The sequence below is a fragment of the Anabrus simplex genome, chromosome 6, assembly GCF_040414725.1.
Source record: "Anabrus simplex isolate iqAnaSimp1 chromosome 6, ASM4041472v1, whole genome shotgun sequence".
Classification (NCBI taxonomy): domain Eukaryota; kingdom Metazoa; phylum Arthropoda; class Insecta; order Orthoptera; family Tettigoniidae; genus Anabrus; species Anabrus simplex.
In genome coordinates, this window is record NC_090270.1 from 118,261,455 (window position 1) to 118,282,675 (window position 21,221).

The 21,221-nt window shown below is 39.7% G+C and overlaps 1 long non-coding RNA gene across 1 annotated transcript in view; it reads right to left on the reverse strand.

Annotated features, from left to right (window-relative positions):
* Positions 1 to 21,221, reverse strand: part of LOC136875530 (uncharacterized) — a 44,203-nt gene that overhangs the window by 13,042 nt on the left and 9,940 nt on the right. Inside the window, exons 2-3 of the long non-coding RNA XR_010860460.2 lie at positions 12,767 to 12,931; positions 10,243 to 10,411 (exon numbers count right to left, since the gene is read on the reverse strand). This is a non-coding gene — a long non-coding RNA (uncharacterized lncRNA). The remainder of the gene's footprint in view (positions 1 to 10,242; positions 10,412 to 12,766; positions 12,932 to 21,221) is intronic.

The following is a 21,221-nucleotide window of genomic DNA, read 5'->3' on the forward strand; positions in this document are numbered from 1 at the left end:
ATATCTTCTGCATTTGTCCTGTATTCGACTTATTTTAATTTTCACCTTTTCTGTTTTTATCCCGTCTCCCCGTCTTACCTTCCAATGTCAAGATGGCCCCTCAGTAAGAGTTCATACCCACCCTCCTCACAAAGTTGGAAAGCAAGTTCACCAGGTACTAAGAATAAATAGGTATGACACTGGGGTTAATGAGGAGAGAGCCCGTCTCTCTGAAGATGAACATGTTAAGATTGTCCTTTTACTTTTGTGTTTTCATGTGTGTTTTGTCCCAGTTCTCTCTTTTTCCTTCCATTGCTGACCTACCAGTTTTGATCCTGTGTGTTTTTCATGGCCTGTTCTCCATAACTAAAACATATGGTTTGTACATCATGAAAACTTTGACTAAAGACCTTACAGATAGCTGTCCATACATCACAGAGTATATTTTTTACAAAACTCTATATATGCTGATATAATTGGTATTACAATATTCAGATGAAGAAGGGTTGACAAGCTTTATTTAAAACATTTCCAATAAAAGTTAAGCCTACTTAAAATTTCATTTTGAAATTTTTTGTCGCAACTTTTATCTCGTAGAATCAAGGCTGAATGAGATTTTTGCACAACTGTTGATCATAACTCATACACAGCTTAATTGATCTAGTTTGTACTAAGGAAATATACAATTTTTACAGCAAACACTTGCTAAGTCTATATCAGCTAATGGAAGCTACTTTATAAAACTGCCATTAGCAGTGCACATGCAACCCTGCAAAGGACACAGTCTCCTCTGTGCAATAACGAGAAAGATCTGCTGATGGTTAAAACTGTACCAGAGAATCAGATATTTGCAAGAATCTGAGAGAAATCAAAATTACCACCCGAAAGACTTCAAAGATGGCCGTGACAGCGTCCTTGACGAGGCCCTCTCTGGTCGCCCATCTCTGATCAGACGATTTGGTGGCTTCAGTTGAAGCGAAGATTTGCGAGGACAGACTTCACAATAACAGCTCTCTCAAATGCCTTTCCTGACGTGTCTAGGTCAGTGCTTTACAAAATTGTTTCCGAGAACATAAACTTCAGGAAACTGTGCTCCCGTTGGGTCCCTAAACTAACGGAAGACCACAAAAACAAAAGATTTGAGTGTTTGATGTTTTTTACTTATTATGCCGAAGAAGGTGATGTGTTGAGTCAGATCGTAATGGGAGACTAAACATGTGTCTCTTATATCATGCCCAAATTGAAGCAACAGAGCATGGAATGGACACACATTTGTCTGTAAAGGTGAAGGCCAAACGGACTGCCCCAGCGCAAGATCATAGTGTCCATGTTTTGGGATAGGCATGGCGTTTTGTTGGTCGACTTCATGCAACGAGGAACCACTATCAATGCGGAAGCCTACTGCCAAACCTTGAGAAAGCTATGCAGAGCTATACCAAACAAAGGACGTAGCATGCTGACTAAGAGAATTGTCCTCCACGACAATGCAAGGCCTCTCACTGCAGTTCAGACCCAAGGTTTATTACACACTTTTGGCTGGGAAGTTTTAGACCATCCACCCTACAGCCCTGACCTTGCACCGAGCGATTACCATCTGCTCCGCCACCTCAAACATCACCTCGGCGGCAGCCACTACAATGATGAAGTGAAAACAGCCGTGAACTCTTGGTTATCAGAGCAGGTGGCGAGTTTCTATTAAGAGGGTATTCAAAACTTAGTTGTAAGGTATAACAAGTCTAAACAAAACTAGGTGTCTATGTTAAAAAAGTAAAGTATGTAGAATCTGCAAATAAATGTGGTGTTTGAAAATCCTTCATTGTGTATTTTCAAATGGTTGTTATTTTTAAAAAACACTGCTTAATAAGAATTCCATGAAAAAAATTGAGGATTTGTGAACTTTCCACATGTTCCCAGTGATCCGCCAATTTGTTCTCGGACTTCATCCTTATATTTTTATTGTCAGGATGCAACAAATCAAATAAAACTTCTAGAATAAGTTGCTCTGTTATACTCATTTTTCATGCCAACACAGCGATGTGGGCAGCGGGCAAACTCAATAAGCAGCATCCAGTTACAATGGAGAAGAATGTTCCATTGTTCAGAATGTCCCAATTGCTCATTTTTGCTTGTGGTATGGTCTGTTTAGTGCCTTTGCTGGAAGGACCTAGTGTTTACAGTGCACTATGTCTTCTGGTATAGGCTAGAGCAATTTTGTTACTTTCATAGATCTGTCTGTGTTATCCTTGGCTTTGAAAATATGGAAGTAACTAAGGTATGTGCAATGCTAGTAATGCCAATCCTAATGCGGCCAGTCCCTGCTATGAATGGTGTGAAAATGTTGCTCATAGGGTCGGTTGGTGCGTGCATTTCAGTGGGCTTGGCAGACATATGTAATAGGAACTCCTGGCTCGGTGAGGAAAGCAACAGGAAACTACCTCACTCATTTCCCTAGTACGCCTCTTCAGTGATGCCTAGGCCATCTATGACAGCTGATGGCAGAGCTGTTGAGGATCCCACCAGCGGCATCGCTGACGGACTGAACATACATGGTCTGTTTAAACACACACACACACACACCCACCCACCCACCCACCTTAGCAAAACTTGGATCCATCTCTGAATTCATGGTAAGATTGCTCCAACTCCAGGTGACATCCTTTCATACATGTTCCAGAAGCATATTCAGGATCCTTCTGAAAATCCAGAATGTTGTTTCTTACACTTATTAGGAGTGGCTGGCAACATCATCTGCGTGTTTAACGTACACCTCCTGAAGTAAGGGAGTATTTTCAATTGAAAGATGAACACTACCACGTGGAGGATAGCACGAACGATGCAAGGACGTTCTGAAGTTTAATATGAACAAGTGCAAAGTAAAATTTGATCAGCCAATGTCAGTAGCAGCAATTGGGAATTAGAAGTGGGATGGGGGGGAAAAAATTAGAAGACAAGACATACCTGGGTTTGTGGGATATAGCAGGCAGGGGTGGGGGGAGACATACCTCAAAAATTGACAAAAAGTGGCTACAAAATGATAAGTTATGATGCTCTCTGAGCAAATTTTGACTGAAAGATATAGGTTGACAGTTTACCAACTTGAGTATGGTAATAGTTTTCTTTGTCGATATTTTGATTCAATATTATATTGAAATAAAACTTTCACTAAAGGAACATTATTATACATGTATTACTATCAAATATAAGTATGGTCAGTGTTCAGGATGGTGTTGTACAATTAAGAATGATTTAGTTTTAGACTCCACACTAAGAAACTAACCAACACTGAAGAGACTGCCAGACTGTTGAATGCGCACAGCAAGCGGGTGAATCATACCTCATTGTCCATGACCTTGGCAAAGAAATACACCCCCTGCTACCCTGTCTCGCGGCAAAGCCTCCACTACTTGCTGTTGTGTCACACAAATTGGTTAGCCACAATGAACGACATTTTGTGCATGGTCTTTTTTGTGCACTAATAATTTTGTTCAGAAAATAGAGGGAAGAATTAGCTGATAAGACTACAAGGCTTTTACAAGTTGACTTTTTAAATAGTTCCTATATTTCCTAGTTTCAGCTGGCTAAAATGGGTGCCTGCCTCCTCTCATCCCCCCTCCCCACCGTCTTGCAAATCGCTGCTACTGGCCAATGTCATGGCAGATTAAATTTTCATTTGTCTGGAGTATTTTCAATCAGAATAATGATGAATATACTTGTTTAAAGGGGCCTAACATCTAGGTCATTGGTCCCTAATGGTACCTGTACAAAATTAGATGAAATGTAATGACAATTTAAAAGTCCAAAATTCATCCACTGACCAGAATTCAAAACTTGATGAATGAATGGATGAATATGGATTTAAAATCAGCAGCAGATCCAAACCACAATACTGAAAACTAAAAATAATTCAAAAATCAATCCACTGACTAGAATTCAAAAAGACTGAACAATGATAATGAACTTGAAACAACCAGTGGATCAGACACAATTCCCCACCTTCCCAGAACAAGAATATTACTGACTGAGGGACTGTCCAAAGTACAATCCTGAATCAATTATGCTTGCTGTCTAAAGGGGTCCAAAATCCAGGTGAACAGCCTCATAAAGGTGCTTATTGCTAGGAAAGTAGAACTAAGGTATTTCTGATGTAGTGGGAGTAATCAAAAGTAATGTAGACTCACGGTGTTCTACACATTATGGTATTACTCACACGTATTGTATGTCGCACAGGTAACACAGACCTATGGTGCTTCTCACATAGGTGTACTATTCACTGGGACTCTTACTAAACTCACATAGTGGGTACTAATCACAGGCAATGCAGACCCACTGTGTCATTCATATAGTGGTACTAAACACAGGCAACGCCCAGACCTGTGGTGTTCCGCATAAAGTGGTTCTAATGACAGGTTATCCCACCACCCTGGGCATAATGTTTGGGAAGCCAGGCTCTGCCTGTCACAAGTCAGGACAAAGGGCGAGTGATGGAGTAACACCTCTTATAAACTTTGGTCCAGCTGACCCGGCTGGTAGTCCCATGTAAGGGTCCCTTGCCAGGGTTACGGTGAAGACCTCAACGGCAGTAAAGGCAGAGAAGAGGGACTTCGGAATGGTGGAACTGATGGAAGAGGCAACCCTCCTATTCGGGGAAAATAGAACAGGAACTGCTGCCTTGTAGTCAGAAGTGGGAACTTCAAAGGCTACGGGAAGAAACCCCGACAGAAAATCAGTAGGCCTGGCTACTTAGAAGGCAGCCCCTTCACCAGGCTTTGGGTGCTGAAGACCAATAACCTACACGCCCGAGATTAACCTATTACAGAAACATCAATGCATAGAAGCCGGATGGATAAAATGGATTGGACTTTTGGCATGAAATCTGACACGAGAATTGGAATGTGGAATGTACAATGTGGCAGACAGGAAGATTGGCTGAAGTATCTAGGGAGATGAAGCAATACAGGTTGGACATACTAGGCTTGAGTGAGACGAGATGGACTGGGTTCGGTGAGATAAGAGACCCAGGAAGGGGACACGCTGCTGTACTCAGGAAGATAACATAGAGGGGGTGTTTGATTCAAGGGCACCCATATCCGAGGGGGCAAGGTGGGGCCGTGGCCCCCTCTCTAGCTCTCAGGGAAAGGCAAAAATCTAGTGTAGTCACATATTTTCCTTTCAAGAAAATGACTTAAAAGTCAGTATTACGTAAAAGCAGTAGTACCGTTCCCCACCAACAGGCAGGGGGTACCGTGGGTTATTCTACCGCAGAATAAAAATCTGCCATTTATCTTCCAAAATATTAAAATTACTACGTACCCCCAGGTCTGGGCACCCCTCTAGAAACTCTCATATGGGTGCCCATGGTTGGATTACTGATCACTCGAAAGACAAGGAAGAGTTTGATAGAATGGTACCCAGTCTCAGGATTGTAGTAGCTCGATTTGCATCAAGAGTTAGACCAATTACAGTGGTGCAGTGTTATGCACCAACAGAGGCAGGAGAAGAAAAAGAGCAATTTTATTGTCAGCTACATCGAACTCTGTTAAAGGCAAAGGAAAGGGATATTATGGTTGTGATGGGAGAGCTGAATGCGAAAGTTGGCAAAGATAACCAAGGAGTAGAAAATATAATGGAAAAACATGGTATAGGTAATAGAAACGAGAATGGTGAAAGACTTATTGAATTTTGTAGTTCCGTAACCACAGGTTGGTGATAGGAGGCACAATCTTCCCTCATAAGAATTGCCATAAAGTGATGTGGATTTCCCCTGACCATAGAACAGAGAATCAGATTGACCATTTCACTATCAGCAAGACAAGGCGAACCTCCCTTTTGGATGTGAGGAACAAGAGGGGGGCAGATGCGGGAAGTGACCATCACTTAGTAGTAGCTACACTCCGACTGAAGATTGCAAGTACTAGGCACATACATCAGAAGAGGAGGGTAAAGTATAACTGGAATAAACTGAACGATAAGGAGGTGTAACAATATTTTTCACTAGAATTGAGTAACCGATTCCAACAGCTAAGAGAGGAAGAAGGACAGGATATTGAACATAATTGGAAGAGCATAGAGAGTACCTACATTAATACCTGTGAAAAGGTCTTAGGCAAAAGGGAGAGAGGAAGAGAGGAATGATTACTTCTGAGACATGGGAAGCCGTGAATCAAAGGAAGTAATGTAAGAAAAGACTCAATACTGTAAGAACACAAGAAGAGAAGGCACAAGCTAGAACTGACTTTAATGAACTTAACAAAATAGTGCAGAGGAGATTTCAACGTGACAAATGGGCATTTATCAATAATCTCTCAACACAAGCTGAGATGGCAGCACAAAACAATGATAGTAAGACCCTTTACCACAACATTACCAAGAGATTAACAGAAAAGTTTTCTAGATCTGACAAGCCAGTGAAAGCTAAAGATGGGAGATTATTGTCCACACAAAAAGAACAGCTAGAAAGATGGGGAGAACACTTTCTGGAGATCTTGAATCGTGAAACATTCGAGGAAGAGGAGACAGAGGTGATGACAGTAGAAGAGCAGGAAGATGTTGCTATCAGTACAGAACCGCCATCAAGAACAGATACAAAGGGCCATTAAACAAGTGAAGAATGGCAAAGTGGCTGGTATGGGCAAATATTGCACCGGAGGCCTTGAAAGTGGATGTGGGTACTTCAGTCAAGATTCTGTTCCCACTTTTCAAGAAGATTTGGGAAGAAGAGAAGATCCCCACAGATTGGAAGAAAGGACTGTTGATTAAGCTTCCAAAGAAAGGAGATTTATTAGAATGTGATAACTGGAGAGGGATTACCCTCCTTTCGATACCAAGTAAGGTACTCTCACGAGTTAATTTTAGAAAGGATCACAAAGTGAGTTAACTCGAGGCTGAGGAAAGTACAAGCAGGATTTAGAGAAGGTTACTCCTGTAACAGACCAGATCAACACACTGCGCATTATTTTAGAACAATCCACGGAGCTGCAGTCTTCACTGTATCTACTATTTGTAGACTTGGAAAAGGCATTTGATAGTGTAATGAGGAAGATGTGGAAAGCCTTGAAAGAGTTTGGGATTCCAAAGAAAATTATAAAGAAAACCCAAGAAATATGAGAACTACACATGCCAAGTTTTACATCAGGAGATGTTTGAGCCCATCCCAGTAAACACAGGAGTTAAGCAAGGATGTTTGCTGTCACCTATACTATTTCTGTTGGTGCTGGATCTTATGATGAAGGCAATAAATCACCGAAGAGGAATTCAATGGGGACTGACAGGCAGGTTGGAGGACTTGGACTTTGCGGATGACTTGTGTTTGCTAGCCAACAGTTTTAAGGATATGGAAGCAAAGCTGAATGATTTAAAAACCAAAGCATCAGAGGTGGGATTGAAGATAAATGGAAAGAAAACCAAGGAGATGTGCTATAATAACCAAAACAAGGCACTTATTTTTAGGAAACCAAGAGATCAAGCAAGTCAATGAGTTTTGCTACCTGGGAAGTATAGTCACCCCTGAGGAAGAAACTATAGAGGATATAGAAAATAGAATAAATAAGGCTAAAGGAGCATTTGCAATGCTGAGACCAATCTGGAAATCAGGGGAACTTAACACCTATATCAAACTACGCATCTTCAATACAAATGTCAAGTCAGTACTGCTCTATGGGTGTGAAACATGGAAGACTAATAAACAAATTAGCAGACTTCAAACATTTGTGAACAGAGCAGACTTCAAACATTTGTGAACAGAAGTTTGAGGAATATCCTGAGGATATGGTGGCCACAAGTAATCTCTAATGAAGAACTGTGGGAAAAAACCCATCAAACACCCATTGATATTGAGATGCGTCATAGGAAATGGAAGCGAATCGGGCATACATTACGGAGGGATAAAGACAAGATAGCAAGACAAGCCCTGGAATGGAACCCACAAGATAGCAGGAGAAGAGGCCGACCAAGGAACACGTGGAGGAGTGTAATAGCAGAAGGGATGGAGAAAGGAGGGAAGACCTGGACAGAGATCAGGATGATGGCACAGAACAGAGTCCGGTTGCAGAAGTTCATTGATGCCCTATGCTCCACTTAGGAGATACAGGAACCAAATAAGTCAATGACAGGTTATGGAAACCCACAGTGAACCGATCTCTGTTGCTACTAATCAAACTTATTGTGTACCTAACATAGTGGTACTACCTGCAAGCCAAGGTGACTCATGGTGTTCCTCGCATGATGTTACTAGTCACCAGTAGTCTCCTGGTTCTTCATCATCCTTTGGTTGCCCCTTGTCACCTCTTATGACAGGCAGGGGGTACCGTGTGTGTATTCTTAGTTTACGTCCCCCACCCACAGGGGCTTATGTTTTTGGTCTGCGAGAGCTATTTTATTTCACTCAAGTCCACCTGCAAGCTGGTTAGGAACCCTCCTATCCACCACCTGGAATATGCCATGTGTGAGTATCACGTCTCCCCCTCCTACGCCAGCATAGTAGGTTCGTGGAATCAGAATATTGGAGGATATTTGAAAGAGAATAAAGACTGAAGGTAGGGGTAGGTTTAATCACGAGTTTAAAATAAGGTTAAGCCAATGGCACTGGGCGTAATAATTTGTGAGAAGCAGGAAAGGACCGTGGAACAGCTTATCAAAGGGCATGTTCAAACCTTACCCAAAAGATGGGCATTTATTCAAATGAATGAGGTTATGACAGGAGGAAGCAAGAATTCAGGAGAGAATATTACAAGTAGAATGGTATGTGTAAATGTGTATTTTTATTTATGTTTTTGCTACCAGGGAAAATGTCCCATGTTCTGATTCCAAGAATTTATAGATACGTGTATCAGGGTGTATGAAAATTCAGTACTCAAACTCTAGGGAGAGTAGAGAGAAAAACTTACAAGTTTTGTTGAGTAACCATGGGTTTGATCAAGAGTAAGTACATTGAGGTGGTTGAGAACAGAACTAGTGCCAATTTAATAGTGATCTTTCTGAAAACTTTTGAATAATACTGTACATCTTCCTCCTAGTACATATTATGCAATGTGCTGTAGAGAGTATGCAGTCACATTAATTACAGGCTAGTCAGCCTGCCACATGTTGTACTGGTATGTTAACTCTGGGAAAGCATTCTTTCCAATTATATTAGACATGTTTTTGAAAGTACTAAAGTGTTTGATGGAAGGAAGTTTGGGTTTAGAAAAGGTTATTCCTGTGAAGCTTAACTTGTAGGATTCCAGCAGGATATAGCAGATGTTTTAGATTTGGGAGGTCAAATGGACTGCAATGATATCGACTTATCTGAGGCCTTTGACAGTGTAGATCATGAGGATTGTTGCCAAAAATGAGGACTATTTGACTAGACAAAGAGTGACTGAATGAGGCTAAATTTCTAGAAATAGGGCTCAGAATTAGAATAGGTGAAGCATTATCTGGATCAGTAATGATAAAGAGTGTGGCAGGAAAGGGTCTTACAAGGACTCTGACCTCTGTTTCAAAACAACATTGAAGTCATGAAATGAACAGCAAACAACAGTATGATAAACTGGTGAAAAGTCAGTATGTTTCAACAAGAGGATAAGTCGTGTGCTTTAATTACTGTGTTGATGGGGTGACTAACTCATATGGATCTCTTAAGTACTTAGGATTTTCATAGGAGAAATTACATAAACTGGATTGTAAAAATTAAAGGATATAGAGCTCTTCATATGATAATGAGAGAGGTTGTATAAGTCAATGGACAGACCCCAATTAGAATATGGTTGTAGTGCACGAGTCCCTCACCAGGATTAATTTGTTTTGAGAACTGGAAGAGATCCAAAGGAAAGCAGCACTATCTGTTCTGGGTTGATTCTGGCAAGAGTAGTGTTACTAAAATACTGCAATCTTTGGGCTTGGAAGGCTCAACTAAGCATAATTTTGAGCTGTTAGTGAAGAGATAGCTTGGATGTCAGTAGAAGAACTTGTGTGTAGTTTATAAAATAGAGAAGATCATAATATGAAAATAAAGTTGGAATTAAAGGACAAATTTGGGAAAATACTAATTTATAGGAAGCTATAAAAAAAAAGGCTGTTTTAAAATGATATGCTCGTATTAAAAATTATGATAACCCTTCTCACCACCTATATTGAGTTTAATATTTTGCCATTAGTGAATCCTGAATCATTTAAACAGATTAACCAAAAAATCTAGGCAAAGGAACAAATTAATGCATATGCTGTCAGTAAGAAATTCTTAAGTTCAGTTGAAAAATATTCTACAAAATAAATGTGTTTGCTTACCATATTCCCAGTTTGTGATGATCTGTGGGCAGACTTCTTGGGTTTACTGATGACTGCACTTCACTGCACTGCAAACATCCTGTTGAGTTCAGTTCAAAATGGACTTCAAATGACAAGATCCACGAATATCATCCCATGGTGCAAGCATAGGAGAGACTGAAGAGCAAGTCTGCAAGGAACAGAAGATTTTAGATTAGCTGTACATGGAGTCAATATATACAATAGGGAACCAATACTTTGTTATGGAACAATTTTAAAAATGCTAGAATGATAAGCACACTATTGTATATAGCAGCACTTAACCATTAAGGAGAAAACCTGCACACTCAACCATACAAAAATTCACTGTCCCAGAAGATTATTTTCTTTCAAAATTCTCTTGTTTGAAACAGGATGAACATATTGTGCAGGTGGTAGGATTCAAAGATCATGTCTTTGGACATCAGCTATCAATATTTTATTAATATCCTTGCTTTTCGAGAATATATAAAATTAAATACTGTATTTCTTCGCTGGCCAATTTGTATGGGGTTGAACGTACACTTTATGAAGAAACCTGGGCAGATCTTTTGATGGAAGGATCAATAACATTTTACATCTTACCCTAAATTAATAATAATAATAATTATTCTTAAGACTAAAATTATTACAAAAAGAGTAACTATCTACTAAATTTATTGAACTATGACAGAGCTTGTAAGAATTAAAAAAATCCTGCAAATGCTAGTTTCAGCCAGTTAAAATTGAATAAAAATGTAATGTTTACCAACTTAAGTGCAGTAATAGTTTTTTTGTTGAGATTGATTCAAAACTTCTACCAAAGGAACAATTTTACACATGTATTTCAATTAAACAGAAGTACGGTATGATTATACCATTAAAAACCATTTAGTATTTGACTACACACAAAGAAACTGACACTAAAGAGACTGCTAGACTGACGAATGCGCACGGCGAGTGGATAAATCATACCTCAGTGTCCATGACCTTGGCAAAAAAAAAATATACCCCTCCTACCCTTTCTCACAGCACATGCAAAGCCTGCACTAGTTGCTGTGGTGCTATACAAATTGTGTTGCAACGAATGGCATATTGTACATATTTCCACTAATAATTTTGTCAATAATTAAAGAAAATAAAAGAAAGAATTAGCTGATAAGACAACATGGCTTGTACAAGTTAAAAATAGATCATTCCTAGAATTCCTAGTTTCATCCAGCTAAAATGGAATAAAATGTGATGTTTTCTCCACTAAGTGACTGCTTTCCGCCACTCCCAATCGCCAAGATTAAGCCAATGGCACAATAACGGGTGGTAATTTGTGGGAAGAGAAGAGTGTGGAACAGCTTACCAAAGGACATTTTCAAACTTTTCCCAAAAGACTTGCATTCCTTCGAATGTAGAGAACAAGAATTCAGGAGACAATATTGCAGGTAGTATGGTATGTGTAAATGTATTTCTTTACTTCTTACAATTTTGCCACCAGAGAAAAAGCTCCATGTTCCAATTCCAAGAATTTATAGATAGGTTGTATCAGGGTGTATCACAATTCAGTTCGCGAATTCTAGGGATAATAGAGAGAAAAACCTGTAATTTTTCTTAAAAAACCATGGGTTGGATCAAGAGTTGAAGTACATTTTGAATCGTGGATCAATTAAAACAGATTAAATGAAAAATCTAGGCAAAAAAAAATTAGTACATATGCTATCAGTAAGAAATTCTTAAGCACAAGCCTGAATCGATATGTTGTGTAAAGGGGTCCAAAACCCAGGTCAAAATAAGGTTAAGCCAATGGCACAATAAAGCTGAAGGAAAGCAGCAAGATTTGTTCTGGGTTGTTTCTGACAAAAGAGTAGTGTTACTAAAATACTGCCAATTTTGGACTGGAAGGCTTGGAAGTAAGGAGACCAACAGATCGACTAAGCAGAATTTTGAGTTGTTAGTGAAGAGATGGTTTGAACGTCAGTAGAAGGGTTAAGTTTTTAGTTTTTAAAGTAGCAATGATACGAAGATAAAGTTTGACTTCAAGATGACAAATCTGAGAAAACACTAATTTATAGGAAGTTACAAATAAAAAGCTGTTTTTAAAAGTTATATGCTTCTATTAAAAATTCTGATAATCCTATTCACATTTATATTGAACTTAATATTTTGCCATTAATGAACATGAATAATTTAAAACGGATTAATTGAAACATCAAGGAAAAGAACGTTATTGGCTTTATGTCCCATGAATTATTTTTACGTTTTTTGGAGAGTCGAGGTAACAATTTAGTCCAGCAGGAGTTCTTTCACGTGCCAGTAAATCGACAGACACAAGGCTGATGTATTTGAGCACCTTCAAAATACCACCGGACTGAGCCGGGATCGAACCCGCGAAGTTGGGGTCAGCTGGCCAGTACCTCAACTGTCCGAGCCACTCAGCCTGGCAGGAAAAGAAATTACAGTGACGCATATGCAGTCAGTAAGAAATTCTTAAGTTCAGTTGAAAAATGTTCTACAAATAAAGTTTGGGTTTGCTTACCATATTCTCAGTTTGTGACAATCCATGGGCAGACTTCATGGGTTTACTGGTGACTGCATTTCACTGCAAACATCTTGTGGAGTTCAATTCAAAATGGACTTCAAATTGACAAGATCCAAGAATATCATCCCATGGAGCAAGCATTGTAGAGACTAAAGAGCAAGTCTGCAAGGAATAGAAAATAAACATTTTACATTAGCTGTACAAAATCAATGTATACAATAAGGAACCAGTACTACTGTCTTATTATGGAACAACTTGAAATACTAGAATGATCATTATAAGCTTAGTATTGGATGCAGTAGCTCTTAACTGTACACTCAACCACACAAAAATTTACCATCCCAGAAGATAATTTTCTTTCAAAATTCTCTTGTTTGAAACAGGATGAACATATTGTGCTGGTTTGAGGATTCAATGTATCATGTCTTTGGCCACCAGCTATCAGTATTTTATTAATATCCTCATATTTCAAGAATGTATAAAATTAAATGTTTCTTCACTGGCCAATTTGTGTGGGGTTGAACGTACACTTTGTTAAGAAACCTGGACGGACCTTTTGATGGATCAATATCAAACCTTTTACAGCTTGTCCTAATATCAGGTTGCTTAAAACTGAAATTATTACAGATGGAGTAACTATCTACGAAATTTATTGAACTACAATGTACAGTTCATCACAAGTTCACTTTCATTCGAGTTTTCCACTCAACACTTTACCCACAATTGTTGCAGAAATACTTGTTGAACTATTCTCTACATGGCTTCTCACAGTGCCAAGTCATTTGAGAACCTTTGAACTTCATACAGCCTACTGACTTACTCCCGATGAACTTTCACAGGCTCATGATAGTCTGTGCTTATTTTCACTCGTTATTGACGCACTCTAACTTGCATGTGCAAGTTGCGCTCTTTATGAAGGCTCGTAGAAACTTCTAGTTCCCATTTCCAGATCATTCTGGACACCTGGTCCATTGGTAATCAACTTCCAGCTTTCTAAGAGCTTTCTTATTGCAGGCCTGAACAATTCACCAGCGATGTTCTTTTGCTCACTGCTGGCCCGTCCACATTGTTGCAACTGCCCTCCTATCTCTTGCTGGCATTATTGCTGGTCACCTCACAATCTGCCTCAGTTGTCAGAATTGAGTTTTATTTACCTTGTGTAGTTGTACTATGTTAGGAAAGTGACAAATAAGGTCAAGTGCAATTCGATCATTTAAACCAGGGCCATCCAGCCATTGCGCTCCGAGAGCGCGCCCGCGCTCGGGGAGCACTGGGCAGTCAGGCTAGCGCTCCTTCCCCTACCACCACTACAGTGTCGCAGCGAGGAGACCTGAGACAGACGATGTTAGGACCGCGCTGACCAGATACGTACGTACAGTCTTGCGTCCAACGGCTTTTGTGGGTTTGTTGACATCATATTGATAGGGCTATTTTGCCGTAAAAATATACCGCATCTACAAATCGAAAGGTACTCCGATGTATAGAATATGCAGGAAACGAAATCAAGTGCTAAGTAAAGAATACAGTAATGTGATTTATTCAAAACTGGAATTTGAACATATCTGAGAGGAAAATTCAACGTTTTACCGATATGAACAGATAGTACAGACATTGAGTGACTTTTGGTCAGTCGTTTTCACGAGCTTTTACTTTTGGAGCAAACAATCATCTCTAAATTGAGTAGGCCTACAATATATCTGGACACAGCTATTCTTAAACAATTGTGCAAGTTCCTATCGCTTATTGTCGCACGATGTTTACTTTTGGTAAACTTAAGAACCGGAAGGAACACTCAAAAATGCACGTTGAGCCGAACATTGACAGAACTTTACATGCATGTTTATACAAAAGGGGGCCGCTGCAAAATTCTTCTAAACTTCGTGACATTACAAAGCAGTCTTTAAGACGAACATTGCACTGCAGTTTAAGCAACTCTAATTGAAATAGCTGTGGAGCACTGTCTGCACTAAGAGAAAATGGTCGAACAAATACATCTACCACCGCTTGGAGTTCTGTATTCTGAAAATCTCTTTGCAAACTCTTTTTGTAATTGGCGAATTACCTGCAAATACTCATCAAAGTCGACACCGTATTTCACTGTTTCAAGCAATGGAAAATGTCCTGTGTTCCTTGCACGCAACTGGTTTTCCCAGAAAATCAATTCTCTTTCGAACGCTTGAATTTTTTCCACCAAATCGGAGATAATGTGCTTGTCGCCCAGAAGCGAAGTGTTCAAAGTATTCAGATGAGCAGTAAAGTCACTTAAAGGGGCCAAGTCCACCACCCACTTAGGATCATGCAAAAGAACTTCGGGCCACCCTTTCATGTCATAAAAGGTATCTATTGCATTCCGCAAGCAAAAACCTCGATGAAGCACTTCGCGTGGCTCAGCCATCTTAATTCTGCATGGTACGGGATATCCGGATACTCCGCTTCGATGTCATCCAAGAACCCTGATTTTTTTTGTTACTTTCTTTACGTTGCACCGACACAGATAGGTCTTATGGCGATGATGGGACAAGAAGGGCCGAGGAATGGGATGGAAGCGGCCGTGGCCTTAATTAAGGTATAATTAAGGTACAACCCAGCATTTGCCTGGTGTGAAAATGGGAAACCACAAAAAACCATTTTCAGGGCTGCCGACAGAGGGGTTCGAACCCATTGTCTCGCGATTGCGAGCTCACAGCCGCGCGCCCCTAACCGCACGGCCAACTTGCCCAGTACTCTTTGAATTGACGGTGCGCGAGTTCATGGGAGCGAAGAAAATTTACCATTCGCACAACTGTTCCTATTATGTCTTTAAGCTTGGCGACATTTGCACAGATTGCCTCCTGGTGTATAAAGCACTGGATCGCCGCCATTAGGGTACTACTGCTCTCAGCCATGTTTAATTTTACATAGCTGAGGAACCCCGAGCGTAGACCACGTAAAGCAGGAGCTCTATCCGTCGTTACACTCGTCAACCGCTCCCATTGTAATCCCATTGACTCAAACACCCTCCACTGCTTGGAAAATATCGAAACCGATAGTGGTGTCTTTGAGAGCTACCAAGTCTAGGAAATCCTCGGTAACCCGAAGATCGTCATCCACCCCTCAAATGAAAATAACGAGCTGAGCTTTGTCCGCAATGTCGGTTGATTAGTCGAGGGCGATGGAAAATGATACAAAATTTGCTGCCTTCTCCATTAATTACTGCTCCATATCAACGGCCATGTCGTCTATTCTGCGAGCCACAGTTTGTGGAGAAAGGGAGATTTTATCAAATTTCTCAACTAGCTCCATAGGACAAATACATGCCGCCGCATCCATTAGGCACTCCTTGATTACATTCCCTTCCGTGAAGGGTTTCCCAGCTTTGGTAATTCGCGGCGAACATTTGTAGCTTGTTCGTAAAATGGGTCCACCAACCTCGCTCTCCTCAATCATCTGTCAGACAAAAATACGGCAAGTCACAATTTTAGTATTTTTCAGATAATTCAATCATTTCTTCATTCCCGTTTGTAAACAAGCATTTAAAAATTAAAACAATAATATTTACAGAACAGTGCTGCTTGAAATTTTCTTTCAATTCTTCCAACTTCGATTGGCGACTGGCGTCTGTCAAATCACCTTAATCATCCCTGTGGTTGGCACTGTAGTGCCGTTCCAAATTGTGCTTTTTTAAAACACATTAAATCTCGGTGGCACACTCAAAATTTGGCATGCCCTTTATAAGCTGTACAGAAAAATAAAATTTCCCATTCTGCTTTGAAGGCTGCTGCTTCACCACTTTTTTTTTTTTTAAATTTTTTTTTTATGATGTTCAGCCATAACAACTGCGAAACTGATTTAGTTAATTAGTTACATGCTGTTAAGAAAGCGCATTGGAATACAGTGACACTACACTATATGTATAGAGTCACTGTAGACTAGACTACGACTGATAGATCGACTGCTCTCTTCGGCGCGGCGGGCAGACCGCTCGCTCAGCCAGCCAAGCTTCTCCCACCGCTACCTTCCCCAAAGCGCTCGGAGCACTGGCTTGGAGCGCGGCCAGAGCGCTAGCGCTCGGGGAGCGCTGTTTGGATGGCCCTGATTTAAACCCTTTTATTGGTCGGGTGGAGATCAAGCAAAAAATGGAGTTGGTGGTGTTATGGATCATCAAATGAAAGATCATGTAGTAGAAGTAAAATATGTTTCTGATCGGATTCTTCACATAATGCTGAAATTGGATTCTTCCCAGAACATCAACATCATTCAGTGCTATGCACCACAGACTGGTTGTGAAGATGAAGAAAAAGAACATTTTGAAGAAGACAGAGGAAAGAATACGAGGAGATGGAACAATTATCAAAGGGGATATGAATACTCAAGTAGGAACTTGAGAGATGGATATGAAAGTATTCTAGGAGCACATGGATGGGGTCCACAAAACCCAGAAGGAACTAGACTACTTGACCTCTGCCTGAGGAACAACCTAATAATAGGGAACTCATGGTATCAAAAACAAAAAAGCCATAAGGTCACAAGATATGGATGGGATGGAAAAAGTGAATCTCTTGTAGATTACTTTTTGATTGAGAAACAACTACAAAAAAGACTTAGATGTAAAAGTGATTCCTAGTGTCTCCCTGGAAAGTAATCATAGACTCCTCATTGGATATTTAAAGTTTAACAAGTTAAAAGAAGTAAGAACCACACAGGTAAAGAAACTCAAGACCTGGAAGCTGAAGGACAATGATAGAATAGAGTTCCAAGAAAACATCAAAACAGTGATACCAAAGACAGATGAAAGAACAGTTGAGGAGGAATGGAAGGATCTGAAAGAAAATATAGTAATGATAACTGAGAAGGTTTGTGGACGAACCAGTGGCACAAGAAGATGGAAGGAAACTCCATGGTGGAATAACAGAACAAGAACAACATGTTTAGAAAATATTTCAAGAACCGGACTGATCATAAGGAACTATACAGGGTTGCTAAAAAACAAGCAAAGTTGTTACAGAAGAACGAGAGAAGTGGTTGAACAAGTGGAGTGATGAATTGAAAGAGGATGTTAATGGTAATAAGAAAATGTTATACGGGATGATGAAAAATAGAAAAAGAAATAAAGAACACTCCAAATACCTAAGAGATGATAATGAAAATCTGATTACTGAAGATGAGATCAAAGAGACTTGGAGGACTTTGATGAATTACTAAATGTGAATTGCATGTAGCCTACACAAAAGACAGTACCGGTACTGCCTCCTGCAAGTCTGCCTCTGACAACAGGTTAGAATTAACATGGAATGATGTAGAATATGCCTGGAAATACATCAAAACTGGAAAATCAGCAGGGGCTGATGAAATTAATGGAGAAATGATCAAGGCAATGGGCATTTCTGGAAAACATTGGATCTACAGACTTTTTCGTAAGATCTGGAAAGAAGGGGCATTACCAGTCGATTGGAAAACAGGCATCATAATTCCAATCTTCAAGAAAGGAGACAGAAAGAAATGTTCCAACTATAGAGGCATCACTTTAACATCTCAAGTTGGTAAACTTTATGAAAGAATTATAGAGCATAAAATCAGACCCCAAATTGAAGAGAACCTGTTCGAAGAACAGTAAGGATTCAGGAAGGGGAGATCAACAACCGATTTAATCTTTACAGTCCGTCAGTTAACGGAAAAATACTATGAACACAACCGAGATTTGTGGTTAGCCTTTCTGGATATCAAGAAAGCATTTGATGCAGTGAATAGAGAGAAGGTGTGGGAAGCACTGAAGGAAATTGGAATACAGGATGACATGATACACCGGATCAAGAATTTGTATGAAGATACCCAAAGTAAAGTCAAAACACCTGTAGGAATGACTGAAACCTTTGATCTAAAATCTGGGTTAAGACAGGGTGGTGGTCTGTCTCCTCTTTTCATCACTGTGATGAACGAGATTCAGAGAAAAGTTCACCAAACCATTGGATGTAAGAAAATGAAAGTTATATTTTTCGCAGATGATATATGCTTGTGGGGAGACTCTAAAGAAGATCTTCAAGGACAAACTCCTGGGCAGAATCTGCTAAAGAATATGGACTCATCTTCAGCCAAAAGAAAAGTGAGGTTGTGGTGAAGAGATACGGGCAACCAGTGGGACACATTGAAATGGTGGGGAAACAGCTACAGATGAACCATCAATTCAAATATCTTGGAAGTGTTATATCTGATACTGGTTCTATAGATAAGGAAATTTCCCACAGAATTCAGGCAGGTAGCAACTTTTACAAAATAGTTAAAGACATAATATGGAACAAGAAAATACCAACAAAATGTAAGAGTCATATGAAACTTATTACGTACCAATCCTGACCTATGGTTGCGAAACATGGACCATGAGAAACAAAGATGTTAGTAGAATCCATGCAGCAAAAATGAAATTTGTCCGTAGCATGATCGGCAAAACACGGAGGGACAGAGTCCGTAGTGAGGAAATCCGCAAGCAGGCTCAACTTGCAAGACTGCAGGACAAAATAACAGTGCAGCGACTGAGATGGTATGGACATACGCGACGCATGGGTGATAACAGATTACCAAAAAAAAATGTACGATCTAAAACTTGAAGAAAAAGACCAAGAGGGCGACCAAGACTCAGGTACAAGGACATGGTGAAGATTGACATTCAACAGAGAGGACATACTTTGGAAAGCATTGAAGGAGAGAAGCTCAGGGACCGCAACTGGTGGAGAAGCCTCGTTTGCTGACCCATCGCTTAAGATGGAATGACTTGGGATATTTATGTATGTATTGATGAACATGCAAATCAGTGGTGATTGAAGCAAGTATCCAAGCAATGAGCTCTTCCTTGCATTGCTTGCTGTCGCTGCAGTATACTGAACAAACCTTTTTACAAAGCCAAAACATCTCTATAGTAATCTTTTCCTATCAGTCATGCTTATACTCTAGCACTTTTCAGCCAATCTATCTGCATCAGGAAGTGTCAAGCACAGTTGTGATGGATTTCTAGACTAGTTAAGTACGTAGGGGTTTATCTACTGTTTTGATGAAGTAATATACTTACCGGTATATGCTTTTGAAACTTGTTTAAATGTTAACACTTTGTACAAATTGCCCTAAATACTGCTGGTCACTTTCATAAATTATGCAGGTTTATTGGAAAAGTGTGTATTGCACAAACTTACATTGAAGACCACGAGTAAGATAGATAGCACAGGACAAGGTTCAATAGTTTGCTCTGCTTGTGCCAGGAGCTGTACACACGTGAATGAATATGGAATTTTCACAACCACAGTGTAAAAAATCTACTTTCAACCTATTCGGTCATGTTACTTACATGTAGGACGTGTTGAAGAGATGTTAAGTACAAAACAAAAAAACCAACCGGACACCAGTGGGATCCAAACCCACAACCTCCCAATTTTGCATCTGTCGCTCTACCAATTGAACTATGGTAGCCTAGATCATCTTTGTTCTGTTGGAAAGGATCTAAGCTAAAGTTCTGGCACTATTGCAACAGACGTGAAGTACTACGTTTCACAATATCTAAACTTTTGTCGTAAATGGTCCACCTTTTCAATACTGTATTACGCAATGTGTGCATTACATTTTAAATCTAAGAACTAGTTTCAGCCTTGGCTGGCCATCATCAGCCTTAATGCAAAATGGTACAAACAGTTGAAACTAGGTTGAAAATCTATTTCGTGTACACATGTGCTTTGCATTTTTTAGGGTACAAAAAATTACATTCAGTTTTCAACCCAAGAATGAGTTCTGAACCAATTAAGCAACTTTCATTCATACAGTTTGTACAGTTTGTACATTATGACAAATTATTATGATCACAATTCAATACAGATCAAAACCATAAAGTTTATATCATATAATTCATGCATTTGGTAAAGAGAATATATTACTATGATGCTGAAATGATATAACTGGATTAGGAAATAAGATGTTTCGAGAAGATATGAAGTACCAGTACTACATTAAGAATCCGTTTTTCTGAAGGAACAGTTCAAGCAGGTAAGGAGCTGTTAAATGCCTTAATATCCAGACAAGAGAGGATGTAACCTACTGGAAGAGTCAAGACATGAAGCAGAACAGTAGACATGCATGGAAACTGATGAATCTCAATAGTAAATTAAGACGCTCAAGTTTCCCCAGAATGCCATTACACCCGACAGGTTGCACAGCATATGGCTAAACTATCTTAAGAACAGAGCAAATTCCCATTGTTAGAGACCTAGAAAATTATTATCACTCCTTACAAATTCCATTAGAGAAGGAATTGTAAAACAATCCAAGGCACAAAGAAAGAAGGTACCAGGACTGTACTAACCAAGGAATGAGCAGGTAAAACAGTTTAGTCCTGTAAGACTTCAGCAGATCCTTGAACAACTACAACACCACTGTTCACATTCCTGAAATATGGAAAGTTTGTACTCTTGCCAGTCTAAAATCTGGCAAGAAACAA